At 38.8% G+C, this 12,506-nt stretch overlaps 1 long non-coding RNA gene across 2 annotated transcripts; it reads left to right on the top strand.

Moving 5' to 3' along the window:
- The first annotated feature begins 8,054 nt into the window (after positions 1-8,054).
- LOC143121026 (uncharacterized) lies at positions 8,055-11,643 on the top strand. Of its 2 annotated transcripts, XR_012986364.1 has the most exons (7): positions 8,055-8,081; positions 9,226-9,282; positions 9,930-10,014; positions 10,301-10,352; positions 10,760-10,804; positions 11,008-11,046; positions 11,265-11,643. It is a non-coding gene; the product is annotated as an uncharacterized LOC143121026 (long non-coding RNA). The 2 variants fall into 2 exon arrangements; XR_012986363.1 differs by lacking the exon at positions 8,055-8,081 and having other exon boundaries at positions 8,222-9,282.
- The last annotated feature ends 863 nt before the right edge of the window (positions 11,644-12,506 follow it).

The following is a 12,506-nucleotide window of genomic DNA, read 5'->3' on the forward strand; positions in this document are numbered from 1 at the left end:
TCAATTCACACAAATCAATCTAACCATTGAAATCACCATAGCGGTGGCTCTCTTAATCTATTTCAATAATTTTATAATGTTTCTAAGACGTTAGTATATTTTTTTACACTGTAGGAATCACATACACAACATATATTCGTACCAACACGATCAAATTGGTGACTACAGAGTTTTATTTTAGCATGGTTTCCTCCGTAAAAGAGACCTGCATGTAACTTCACATCATGCAGTTAAAATCCTTAAATTCACGGACATATTTTGGCTTATTTTTTTAGCAAAAAACATCACTCTTAACAACCCCCAGTCTTTGAGGAGACGTGAAATATCCACTGGAATTTTGTTTCTTTCTATTACACCTGCCAGGGTAAAGACAAAAAATTGGCCATGCGAAAAAGAAAAATCTGACTAAATCTATACGCGCAGCGAAGCGGCAGTCATAATAATGAATGAATGACAATGAGATGTGATACACGCACTTAAACTCTCTCCTATTGTGAGCTGATATATCTCCCAAATTAAATCATACTCAGTGCTCTCTTAGTAGGCTATGGTTTTACTCTGCACGAGCGTTAAACATGGTTCAAAGAACGTTCCTCGAACATTCCTGGAACCAAAGATTTAACCATGAAGGAGCGTTCTGCCGCTGTCAAGAAAACTTCCCTGGACAACCGTGAGGGAACGTAGCAGTGGACGTTTCTGCATCCTTCCTCGAACGTCCGCGGAACTTTCCCCAAACGGAAAATTGTTTGCTGGGCATACTGACAGGAGCCAGAGCCCGTTTACGGAGAGCCGGATCACTCCCTATTAAGTCCATTGTACCTGCAATCTGTTGCAGTTCCGCTAGGGGCGATCACGAATAAGTGCAAAAACAATGGGGGTCTATGGAGCTAGACGGCTAAATTTGTCTCTTTCACCTGGTTGTTGTTGAAAAATCGAAGATTTGATTGTGGTTTCTGCAAGCTCACTATGGATTATAGGTAAAACATTGAATAAACGAGTACTTACGTCCTTTCGATTTCTTACAGGTTGGGTCGTTGTTGCCCACAACACACTAGCTTTCTGCTAATGAATGACGTCATTGACGCATTTGAAATGCTTTTTAGAACAAATAAGTGACTCAAAAAATATAATACTCAGCGGTGTGTATTTTCTCTGTCCCCTCTTTCGCATGCAACATTCAAATTTCTGGGTAAAAAATTATATCCCGAGAAAAATGGATTTGAGGGGTACAGCTCCATAGACCTCCATTAATTCTGCACTTATTCTTGAGCGCCCTCATGTGGAACCAGAAAAGGAACTGCAACCAGTTCAGAAACCGGAAGTTTCCCGAGAGTGGCGGTTCTCCCCTTATTAGACATTCTCTGCAGGAGCTAAGTTAGTTAGCCACAACGCTAATGTTCGCTAATGCGATGGTTTGCTGATGGAAGATATACAATAGGGCATAGATAGGCTACCTGTCTATAATGCATCCTAAACACTGGGCTGGGACACTTCTGCTTGCTGACTCACTCACAGTAATTGATAGCCCTATCAGTGCTTTGTAAAACATTGCATTAAAAAACAAAAAATCTACACAAAATAAATGTGAGCATCTGAGCTAACGTTCATTCTCAAACACCCACTAGACAACTCCCTAGTTTCAGCCGTCAATTTCTTGTGTTTCAAGTAAGCGAGCGTGATTTATTTTCGCGGAGAGGATATACAGTAGTGAGCGGCGGTCATATTTTGTACATTTATAAATAAATATAATAATATAATTTGCAGTCAGACCTGTTTCAGTTAGAAATACACCGAGGCTGCAGATCATTTGTCTTTTTGTCCATCCTCCTTTCATTCTTTCTTCCTGTTCTAACCACTCCTTCTAATTATCTTAATGAAGGAAACGAGGAAGGAATGATATGAGGATGAAGGAATGAAGGAGAGACAGATATGAGAAATGAGATGTCCTGCTCACTCACGCATCACTTTTAGGAGACGTCAATTAGGCCTATGATGAATCACCTCTTTGGATATATTAGAAGAAACAGATGTGCAAATAGCAGAGAATATGAAGTTAGGCCTTTACCAAAACCTACAAATATCATATGAACATGGACTCTTCCCACTTATTGATCCTGATAATGAGGTTAGGTTTGATAGTTCTCGAGACATGAATGAATACTTCTTGTACAATATGTGAAGCAAGGCACCTAACCCCTCACTGCTCCCCGAGCGCCACTGTTGATGCAGGCAGCTCACTGCGCCGGGATTAGTGTGTGCTGTGTGTGTTTCACTAATTCACGGATTGGGATAAATGCAGAGACCAAATTTCCCTCACGGGATCAAAAGAGTATATATACTTATATATACTTATACTTTTATTCACGGCAGCCTGGATTCCCTGGACTTCGTTTTCACCTCAAAGAAGGAACCAATCACAGAACGGAGAGGGGAAAGCAAGACGATGATGACACACCAAATCGATTATGAGCTACGTACAAACACATTTGATAGACATTCGTAGTGCCCAATAAACGGCTCTGGGCATTCGTAAACCACGTTTCAAATAGGCTTGTTCGAGATGAACTGCGTCTGACTTTGGCTGACTTTCTACATCAACGTGAACTTCAGAGGCTAGCCGGGAGGAGCTACAACAGAGGGCAGCTCATCCCGGACAGACAGGCTACAGTCTGCCTCACGTGACTCGCGGGAGACATAGCAGAATTTTATTTGCAACTAGAAAAGCATTTCCTGAAGGAAATACAGGACTTTTATTTTGAAACAGTTTTGGGCAGAGGAAACAGTTGAATAGGATGTGTAGTCTTAATTGACCCAGATTGTATGCTTAAAGGTCCAGTATGTAGGAAATAATGGAAAATAAACTGTAACCATTCCAAAAATGATCACCATATGTTGTCAGAGAGTGAGGAAACACGATGAATTGAAGTAATGGCTTATTTGACAACATTACTCTAACCCAGGGGTGGGCAACTAATTTCCCCAAGGGGCCACATGACAAACTGGGACTGTTGAGGAGGGCCGGACCCAAAATACCGAACTCAAGTCTGAACTTAATTCTGTCCAATTCTATTCTGTTCTTGTATAACATTAAGTAAATCATATGGCTTTGTTTACTACTCGTAAGAACAGATGAAAATGCGAGGGAGACAAAGGAAAAACAGCAGTAGGCTATTTAATCTATGTCCAGTATTTAATTTAATTTAACAGACATTTTTTTTCAGTTTTCAAAGACTGATATAAAAAAGTACTACAATATCTATATAATTAGGCTAGGCCATGAAAATGTGAAGTCAGTACAACCATAGGCCTGTGCCACTATTTCATCAACACTCAGCAATATTTCATCATTAAATCATTACCATCATTAAATTAACTCTATGCAGAATTAGACTATGAAAATGTGGAGCAGACAATAGTAGGCTGTCATTAGTTAATCAACATGCACAAAGAAAACAATTTTAAAAATGTAGGCTATGTTTTTGCTTTAACTTTATGCACAAAACTGTGATTGGTCAACTCGCCCTGTGTGTTGAGCCGGCTGCTTCAAGCAACCTGTGGGTAGTAGCATCATACTAGTTCGCTAACATAAGCTTTGCAAATAAACTCAGACATATTTTGGTTACAATGACGGGATTCCGAATGTAAACTATCTATCTGCCAGTAACGTTTTGAAATTAACACTTCGTATCGCCAACAAACAGCAGGAGTTCGTTCTGACAACCTTTGCGGTGGTGAGCGACGCAGACATAAGAGACACAAAACTTTGAAAGGTTTACGCCGACTTAAAGGCAACTGCATTGTGTCGATGCAGAAGCATAAATTCTATTCATCAGCACATCAGTAAGGGTGTTTACATCGTATGCATCCACGCACAAATGTATGGGCGTACAAATAGCAGTCGCTTTCAAAATAAAAGCAACGATATTGATTTGCGTGCATTATCTCTATGCTAGGCTCTTGACTATTGTTCTTTCACGCGGGCCGGTCAGGGAAAGCCCACGGGCCGGATGTGGCCCGCGGGCCGTATGTTGCCCATGTATGCTCTAACCCGTGAAACCCCGTAAAACCCATGAAAAAAAATCAGTTACGGGGCGAAATCTCTTCACTGCAAAAAAGGGGTGTCTGAAAACAAGATAAAAACACTAGATTTGAGGTAAAATGTACCCAAAACAAGTGAAATTATCTGTCCATGCAGCAAGATAATTTCACTTGACAAGATTTCTTGAATTAAGATAATTAAATCTAGAAATAAGCATGTCTACAGAGGTATTTGGAAGGCTTAACATAAGATGAAAATGCTGGATCTAAAATCAGATTATTTATAATTGTACTTTATACAGCCCCAAATTAAGTGAAATATACTAAATATAAGCATAAAATGCTGGTTGTAAAATGAGATTACTTAAATTTAATCTTTTTACAGCCTCAAAATAAGTGAAATATACAAAAAATATAAGCATAAAATGCTGGTTTTAAGTCTAGATTACTTAAATGTAAACTTTTTACAGCCTCAGAATGAGTTAAATATACTAAATATAAGCATAAAATGCTGTTTTTAAGATTAGATTACTTAAATTTAAACTTTTTACAGCCTCAAAATAAGTGAAACATACTAAATATAAGCAATTACATATTTTGTTTACTTACTTTTAGCAAATTAAGCTTAAGATTAGTAAAATAAATATATCAAATTTAGAAGAAAATACTCAGTATTAGTGAAGAATGACTAAGCTCTGTCTTAATGCAAGCTGGTTTATCTTGAAACAAGGTTTACTGCATCTTTAAACCTTAAAATCTAAAGCCTGTCCTTATTGTTAGAATAATGGTACAGAAATAACCAGAATGGCTTATAAGACAACATTTATTTAACGTCAGCAAGTCAAGGTTGCTATAGACATTTGAATACTTTTCCATAAAAAAAAAAATCTAAAAGCAAAAGAGCAAAAAAAAAAAAAATAATAATAATTCTCAGCCCTCTCCGTTATGTTTTTTTTTTTATTGAACATATCCTTTGAAATACAGGCCTCAATGAAGTAATACCTCAGTGACACTGTATAAGCTTGCGCAACACACACAAAACTATTGTTGGCACAGCTAACAATAAAAAGAACTGACATGACAAAATACTCAGCTACTTCTCAATGAAAGACTTCCAATCAGCCATTGCTTTCTTGTAAGAACTAGTGGCATCTTGATCGTGGATTGTGTCACCAATTACCTCTGTTTGAATAACTGACAGGAGAGTAGCAACACATTTCGGATATCTTAAGTGCAAAGTGTAGTAATATGCCATTAACACCAACATCCCGTCTGAGAAATCTTCCTGAGGGAGGGTGGTCACAGGTACGTTACCCACAGCCACGATGATGGTTGATCCATCAGAAAGCAGAACTGGGGAGGAGAGAGGACGCTTCTCCAGGTACAGGGTAGGGTCTTCGCCTGACTGGAACAGAATAAAAAGAACAATGTGTAGAGAGTGAGAAGACATAAAAATCTATTGAAAGTCAGGTGTATGTTCAATATAAAAATCATTTTAGATTAAATGATCAGGTTTCAACCAATGACTCTTACAGGGTGCTTGCTCTTTTTCCAAATTAAAATTCCAGACTTTTTCCAGACTTTTTTAAAACTGGATTTTTTTTTCTCAAGACCTTAACTTTATGTAGCCTACTTGTATACTTGTGTGCCTACTTCCTACTTCATTGGTTGAGATTGTAGGCTACCAACTGTGTTTATTAGAAATTAAATTTTTATAGGCTAGAATTCAATGAACAAATGCATTATTCACAGTAAATTATGCTTTTACTGATGAAAATGTTTCAAAACATGAAAATCACAAGTACATGAATTTCACATCAAACAAGTGTCACAAAAACTATCGGTAACACTTTACTTGACGGGTGAGTTCAAAACACATTCATAGCAGCTGTCATAAACTGCACATAAAGCATTCATGACTGTTTCATGAGACATGACTCAACATTCATACCAAACCTTTCATGAATGTGGAAGACAGAACGACGAAACCTTGTCAAAATAAAAGTCCATCAATCGCAAAGCAGCATTGCCGTTTTTGTAAATATTTCATGAATATCTTATGAAGTCTACATTGAATGTCACTTTACTATACAAGTTGTGAAGTATTTGTAATCACTGAGTTTAACACTGGGAGGCAAACTAGCCTACATTCGACTTGTATTTGTGTAACCTGGAATGGTTGGACATTCCCAGTAGCAAAAGATGAGAAATTATCTGCAAAGGTTACATCATAAAACAAATACATTTTTATGAAACAAAAATTATTTGCTTGACCATGTTCTGTGTTTTTGGCACTGGACTAGCCCATTGACTCAGATGTGACATGGTCAGGTAAGAGGTTTGGAACAAAAACGGCAATGCTGCTTTGCGATTGATGGACTTTTATTTTGACGAGTTGTCGTCGTTCTGTCTTCCACATTCATGAAAGGTTTGGTATGAATGTTGAGTCATGTCTCATGAAACCATATGCATGAAACAGTCATGAATGCTTTATGTGAAGTTAATGACAGCTGCTATGAATGTGTTAAGAACTCACCCGTCAAGTAAAGTGTTACCAAACTATCTATAAAAAAACATGAATGGATGGATGAATGTATGTAGAATTCAGTCTCACTCACATCTCATTTTTTCTGTCCTTGACATGACTGAACTTATCTTTATGTTATCTCATTTTAACTTCTGAACAAGCTGTATCACAACACTCACAAAAGTGCATACATTTGACCTAGCGCACTTGGTTAGAACAAAAAATAAATGCACAGTATGGCAAAGACTCAAATTTTTAATTTCATTTAACTTCAAATCCAGCCATAAATTCAAAAACACGCAACGACCCATTTCTGTTGACCAGGCTAGTATGTGTCAATAGACCTCAGCAGTGACGAAAAGGTGCCAGACTAGGCTAACCAAGCGTTGATTGGATATCATTCCATTAGGCTAATACAGTAGGCTACGTGACCAGTTAGTAAAATTATAGTTTTATAGCCTACCTTCCTATTTCTCATTTCACAATGCCTTTGAGCATACTGTAAGATTCTACCATACATTTTTTCCATACTTTATAAAGACTTTCACACAAAATTCAAGACTTTTCAAGGTCTGGAAAACAGTGTTTCAAAATTCCATACTTATTAAGACTTTCAAGACTTGCGCAAGCACCCTGTCTTAAAATAGTCATTATTAAAAACACTGACTTATTTGCACCCTGGAAGAAATAAGCATGAATTACTTCAAAATGGGACGGGGGGACGTGTTTAAAAAACATTTGTTTGACAGATCAAGGTGTAGGAATTTAGGATGGATTAAAAACTGATACAAGCTGATGCAAGGTGGTATATTTTTAATGTTTCTGGAATGAATGAATTGATTAATTAATTAATCAAAGGTTTTTAAAGGTCTCATTCACTGAGAAACCGTTTAATACTTGTTACTTTCGAAATACTATAGCTCACTCCAAGTTGCATATGCATGCTGCACGTGAAAATGATCTTCTACCCCCATTGCCCGCATTAGCCAATGAAAGAAAATACACGGAAAAACAAGCGAATCAGAAAGAGCCCTTCCCAATGACACCGAAGGGAAACTGATTATTCATGGCCTCGCCCATCTTGGCTTGTGACCGCCTACAGGAAGACTGGAAGATTTTACGGCTAGGGGATTGTCTCTCTGCAGCTAGTAGGAGCTAACAGCAAGTTGCTAATATGGTGGAAAAAAATCGTGCCTGTGTTATTTCCCAGACAGCACGTTCGGTCTTACCGACGTCGGCAATTGGAGGGCACCAGCGGCAAAGTGTCGGAAAGGTTTTTTCCCCCTGCACGCCAAATAAAACTTGTCAGTTTAGGTGGGTAAACCATCGGCGGGATGAGTCTACAGCGCTCCAACATGCATGCGCACTCCGTAGATCGGCGGAGGAACCGTGAGGAACCATTTTGCCGATCCCGCTTTTTTTTTTCTTTCCCAAAAGTGCTGCTGGTGGCTGCCTAAATCTACGCAACCGTTGGTCCGCCACATCAAGTGACAAGCCGGACAGTGTAAGCGCGAAGGTATGTTGAGCTTGTGTAAAATCCGTATGGCACAATTTATATGATGATGATATATGATATGATATGATATTTGGTAGAATGCATAGACTAATCCGGTGTCGGCCAACTTTTTGGATAGTACGTTTAACGTTAAGGTTAACATTAACGGTAGTTAACGTTGCTACACAAGGTGTTTCTCAAGCTATCTGGTTACGTTAGCTGCTAGCTGCTAACTTACATACTGTAGGCCTATATATCTATGGTTAACTTAGGATAACACATGTAAACTCATTGTAGAAGTGTTTTTAATCAGATATTGTATTCTATGACGTTTGTTGTGGTTAGAAAGTGCTTTAACGGAATGTGTTTTCAGCAAACGTTAGGTAGGTAGAAGCTAGCTAGCGTTAACGTTAGCTTGCCACTTCGCTGGCCATAGCAAGGAGTCATAGCAGAGGTGAAGTTCGGCACTTCTTTTGAATCTGAGTGACCAGAGGTTACATATTTGTAATTTACGTTCAATTTAAACTGAAGCAGAACTTGAAGCGTAAGTCGCGCCAAAATGCATCTTAGGGTGTTTTTGGGATTGTACCTGAATCAAACTTTCGTTGAAAACCATAATTACGTACGACGCGCCACTTTTAAGCTTCTCTGAGTTGTCGTTTTCGGGTGAGGTGGCCTTTTGAATGCACTACTATTTTGATGCATGATCGTGTCAAAATCGCTATTTTTAAAACACTAAGAAGGCTCGACACAACTTAAAAACTTTGATCGAAGTATCATCAGTGTCTCTACACATGAACTCGAGCATTGAGAACATTGTTCGTGTACACATAGTTTACTAAAAAGAAAGGGGTTGGACTTCGATCAAAGTTTCATGTTGTGCCCAGCCTTCTTAGTGTTTTTAAAATAGCGATTTGATGCGATCATGTATCAAAAGGCCATTTCACCTGAAAACGACAACGCAAGCTTAAAAGTGGCGCTTCGGACGTAATTTTGCTTTTAAACGAATGTTTGACTCGGTACATTCACAAAAACACCCTCTACATTCACATTGCACAGTAGCCTAGATCACAACCTGGTCTAAAACATGTCATATTATGTATTGATTGCAAGGTCTTCAAATTGTCTATAAACTAATGCTCCCTCATGATTATCTGTTCCACAGGCAATGTTAATCCCCACTCATATTCCAGATCCTGCCCAGTTTACAGCTGCAACACAGGTACACAGTAAAACCTTGACCATCATCACCCTAACATGTAATCTATAATGTGGTTCTTAGCTGAAGTTCACTTTGGTCTCAGTCATGTGAAGTTTGTCATCAGGATATGAGCAGATGGATCTAACTAGCCTACTACTCAAACATTGTCTTACATACTGAAATCCAGTGCTCCATCAATCCCTTATTTAATCAAAATGTATATCCCTGTTTGTTCCCTACATTTACTATGTGTGTCTGTTTCATTGCAATGTACAGTTACTCCCAACAACAATTGTTTTTTACTGGATGTATTGTACAGCTCAGCTGTGCTGTTGCCGTTTTCGTTGCTGAGCTTCTCAATAATGGAATAATAGCCATAATTTAGGTCAAAATTGAAATCACAATTATTTTGCCTAAACCAGGGGTTCTCAACATTTTCTTTCCCATGGCCCACCTAGAAATACTTGTAACAAAACAGGGCCCGGTAAATAGCCTATTGTTAACATACTGTATGTGAATGTTAGCCTCTTATATTGACCTGGGTTAAGATGAGTTGCTGCTGATAGAAATGTGTGGCAATTACTCAGCCCACTGACGTTAGTTTATCTAATTGTGATAAACTTGACTTACTGTTCACTCCAATAATTTAGTTTTTCTTTATTTTCTAGTGACACCGGATAATAACGAAGGACTGTTACAGAGGCCTCCACGCCACCCTCTTCCAGAGCTCCTTCAGAGGACTAACGATATTTAGTAAGATATTTTACATGTAATGTATGTTATCTTTTCATAGTGACAACTGTTAATTGGCAGAAGGAAGCTAAATATGAAGGGCTGGGCTCTCCTGAACGTAAACTATTTAGCATGCAGATGGAGAACACACTGACACACACATACAATACACTATTCAAAATGGAGAATGATAAAAATTACAGAAAAAGTTTGAGAACCACTGGTGTGGGGTCACTCGTTTAGCTCTGTTAGTTGGACCTGGGTGATGCTGTTATTTGTGTAACGGCCCCTTTTCTGCATTTCCTAGTGGCACAAGATGATTGGCAGCAAGAGACACCCAATGATGAGCTCTCCTGAATGTAAGTTAATTAACACGCAGACACAGAACAGAGTCTGTAAAGCAACTTTGTAAGCAATTAAAGCTGTGTCACTCACAAACACTCAGTGTGGTTACATGACCTGTACAGTCTAGTCATCTAGTCTGTTCTCCTGCAATCAGACTGTCTAAAGACAATGTTTCTACTACTAGGCTGATGGAGATTGCACTTGGTAGTCACTAGAGTAGCTGGCTGCCTGTTTCGGTTTTAATTTGGGTAGGAAGAAAAGTCTCTCTCTCTCTCTCTCTCGTGTAGGCTAGGCTGTGCAGAGTGCAAAAAGGCTGCCCTCATTCATACGTCATTCTGACTGAATCCGATATGATCTGAAACTGGTTACCTAAAAGAATCATTCATCTTTGTTTTGACCTTTTGAATCTTTGTGTTTCAAGTGTCCCATCTATCCCATCCAGACCTTCCACACAGGATCCCTCAAAGTAAGACATATTTCTATACTTTTTACTCTGTGTTATGATTGGCTAGAGGCTGAGAGAGAGTAGTCACTAGAGTAGCTGGCTGCCTGTTTCGGTTTTAATGTGGGGAAGTCTTTCTCTCTCACACAGTTTTATAAAAAAAAATACAAGACGCATTTCATACATTGTATTTTTGTTAACACCTATATTTTTTCTGTTTTCCACAGGTCAAAGATTTCCCAGATCAGCTCCTGCTGGATGCACAGGTATTTTGGACGAGTTCTCTCTAATGTTGTCAGTACACTACTGTATTATGAGCATTGCTTGTTAATTGTTTGTTTTTTTTGTGTATGTTTTTTTTTTTAGTTTTTTGTAAAATGCTTTGACTTTTCTGAATTGTCTTTATAGAAACAATCAAACGAAGATAGACTTTTGTGCTACTGTCTTATTTTTTCCCCCTGTTTTATTTTATTTTTTTGTTTAGGTGCTGTGTTAAAAAATCCTGCCCAACAAAACTCCACTGAGGCTGATGTAGAAATGACAGTGAGAAACTGACTGCGGCTGAGCAGTGATAGGAATGGGGGGCGGCAAAGGCGGGGCAAGCAAGCATCTTAAATGAACTAATTGACTGGACTGAACTGACTAAATCTTCCTTGAATTTCCCCTGGGGATCAATAAAGTATCTATCTATCTATCTGACTAACTGACTGACTATTTTTCTTTTGAACTGACTGACTATTTTCTTTTAGACTGACTAACTATTTTGGAGGGAATTTCTAATTTGTGTTGTAGTTTTGTGTGTTAAAATAAATGTTTTGATACTACTTTTGTAAAAACGAAGTAAAAATAAATGTTAACGGTCATCTCTGTGCCCACCTGTTTTGTTATTTCTCCCGGAAATCTGTAGCCTAATTTGCATGACCATCAAACTTAATTTTAAAATCACTGATCTATTCTTTTTTTCTGTTAGACTGACATTTCCCAGGTTGTCAGATTGTGTATGAAATGGTCTGATAGCAGCTAGCCTAAACAAATCAATAAGACCTAATATAACGGTGGGGTCTTACTAGAGCGGCGAAAAGCATTCAAACACCTCGGTCCCTTTGACTTAACTTTGGAAGGGCTGATTTTCAAGCATGCTGTGGCGTTTCCAGCGTTGCAGCCGAAAATCAGCTGTTCCAGTGTTAAGTCAATGGGAGAGCGAGGCGACCGAATGCTTTCCTCGCTCTAGTGGGATCGCGCCGCAGGTCATAATAATAATCGGGTTTACGTTGGCTCACGGTCGGCGATCATTTGGTTTACGTTGGCTCACGGTCGGCGATAATTCTAATGCCGACATCTTCCCGACATCTTGCCGATTAGCTACCGATCTCCATAAGACATCTTACCGACGCACTTTATGTCGGGCAGGCACACACGCCCCGACGTCGGCAAGACCTAATTTGTTTGTCTGGGTTGTGGCAATAACACATCAATGTTGCATGTCTTGCCTTAGAAACGAGAGTTGAGGAAGAAATGGTTCGGATTTATCGTTGGAACACCACCACCGAAGTAGTGCAACATTAGTTCTATGTTCCAATCATTTAGACCAGACTCACTGCCTACAGTTAGAAAGTGGTTTTGCATCGATGTTCTGAAAACCTGGTTCTGTACCGTCATGACGATCGACCACTAGCTCACAGGCTGTAAGTACAAACAAACTTTTCCACCTAACGTCTGTTACAAA

Source organism: Alosa pseudoharengus, unplaced genomic scaffold (assembly GCF_046254945.1).
Source record: "Alosa pseudoharengus isolate Yale_2024_CS ecotype anadromous, Long Island Sound unplaced genomic scaffold, YU_APseudo_1.1 YU_APseudo_1.1_scf_13, whole genome shotgun sequence".
NCBI lineage: Eukaryota > Metazoa > Chordata > Actinopteri > Clupeiformes > Clupeidae > Alosa > Alosa pseudoharengus.